General features: G+C 53.7%; 1 pseudogene; it reads right to left on the bottom strand.

Annotated features, from left to right (window-relative positions):
* Positions 1-435: 435 nt before the first annotated feature.
* Positions 436-1,310, bottom strand: LOC131503522 (uncharacterized; annotated as a pseudogene).
* Between the last annotated feature and the right edge of the window lie 827 nt (positions 1,311-2,137).

Raw genomic sequence — 2,137 nt, 5'->3', positions numbered from 1 at the left:
AATGTGTACACAGTTGAACTTTGGATCTTTTGGTTTGTAATCACCGAGCCCATGACATTCAAAGCCATACAAATCCTTACATTATTAACAGTGATACGCTTGAATTTCTTAGAAATTCTTCGAAAATATCCTTGGTCAAAGCGTTGGAATCCAGTTAACTCGGAAAGGTGTGGGACTCAGAATACCCACTATTGCCATTGGTATTGAGAATACCAACTATTGCAACAACTTTCCACACATATTCAATCTTTCGTCCAGAAAGAGTGGCAGTCAAAAAAGGAGACAAAGAAAGAAAATGAGGCGGGAGGAGCCAGAGGTGGGTGAACAGCAAGGAAATTCTAGCTTTATTACACAAGCATGGAACCAACTTCCTTTGGAGTGAGTGGGGGTGGAATAGCTTCTTCTGAAGACTTCAGACCAATGAGGGAACAAGAGAGAACATGGATCTGCCCCTACAGTCCTGGAGACATCTCAATCTGGGGTTAGGAAGAAAGGGGACCTCCCCTGCGGTCCAGGGGTCTCCTCCCTCCGCAGACCTGGTGCTGGGAGGCAGCAGAGGGCACAGCTGCCCCGGAGTCCCAGAAGGCAGCGCCGCATCCCGGGGGCGCGGGCCGGGACCGTCTGGTGCTTCTTCTCCTGTAAAGTGCACTAGGAGACGCGGTCCCGGCTGTCCCTAGTTCATCCCTCCAGGCACAACCCGTCCCGGGGCTGAGAAGTCGCGCGGCGGTGGCCCGCATCTCCCGCCCAGGCACTGGGAAGAGGCGGAGTCTCACCACGGGTTCCAGGTTCACTCCCAGGACTTGGCGCGCCTGGCGTAGCGCTTCTGGCAGGCTGCTCTCGACCCACACGGCGCCTAGTACGCGGATGGTGGGGAAGGTGGTCAACGTCGGGGTGGCCGCCCTTCCACTCTCCTCCAGGGTGCGGCCCCTGGAGCACGGCCCGGGTGCCGCGTGCTTACGGGGGCTGCTATCCTCCCGGGATGGTGGCGGCGGGGGCGGCACCTTCCTCTGGCCGACCGCCACCGTCCGGGCTCCGTGGCGCCTCCGCCTGGCAGCTGGCGGGCCCGTCTGGAGGCGGGCCTCGGGGGCTGATGCCTCCGCATGGCCCCTCCTGCAGCGCTAGAGGCTCCTCCTATGGCTGCTGGGGCCAAGGCCGCCCTGGGCCAGCGCCTCCGCCTCTTCATGCTGCTCAGGATGTGAGGCCGCTAGGGGCCGCTGCGCTTGCCAGGTCTCGCGGCCGCCTCAGGACCCTAATGAATTTCCTACCATGAAGCCAAATCAGGAGGCAGGCTGTGAGAGTTACACCGCAGTTGCTAGGAGACCAGGCGCTTTGTGAGGTCACAATGTCTGCATATCTTATCACGGTGGGCTGCCCAAAGCTGCCTTAGGTTTGGCTGTGTTTCAGATTATGCCCTTGAGAAAGACCTGCACGCAATCTTACCTGAGAAGGCCCATAATTGTTCACGAGTTCAAGAGTGTTGTCCTAGAGGTGAATGCACGGGTGCTTCATCCTCCATTAATTCCATCTAACATGAAATGACACTTAGCGGTGGAGAGTACACACAACTTGCAATCAAACATGACTCTAAGAGGGTTTTAGCTAATTAAGTGCCTTGTCATGCAACGCACTGAAAGCCAAATTGAAATAACTACCCTACCCTTTCAAAGAACACCGATATACTGTGCCTTGCTTAGGGTTCCATACGTGTGTTGCTACAGCTCACAGTTCACGAAGCTGTTCTTCACAGCAGCAGCAAACAGTTCGCCTAGTTAGTATCCATGCGCACTTTCATGCAGCTTAGGGAAGACCGAGTCGTTGTGTGCTTAAGAGCAAAGCGTCAACGAATTTTCTGTGAGTGGCCAGTAGGGCATTCAGTGCCACTAAAACCTATTCACTACCTACCAATTCATGATATTTCAGGTAAGTCATAGACAAGGTAGTAAGAGACCGTATGGGATTCCAAGGGTAGAAAACGTGTTACACCGTCCGTGTAAGTGCTTTTGAAAACAACCAGCATAGTCCATCCGTCATCACCACATACACAATTCATTCACAAAATACTACAAGGACCACCTACCATGATCGATTGAAATCCACTTCAGCATGAAAGGATGACTCCAAACTATGTGAATCACTA

The sequence above is a fragment of the Neofelis nebulosa genome, chromosome Y, assembly GCF_028018385.1.
Source record: "Neofelis nebulosa isolate mNeoNeb1 chromosome Y, mNeoNeb1.pri, whole genome shotgun sequence".
NCBI classification, from domain to species: Eukaryota; Metazoa; Chordata; class Mammalia; order Carnivora; family Felidae; genus Neofelis; species Neofelis nebulosa.
This window is presented reverse-complemented; position numbering and strand designations above follow the sequence as displayed.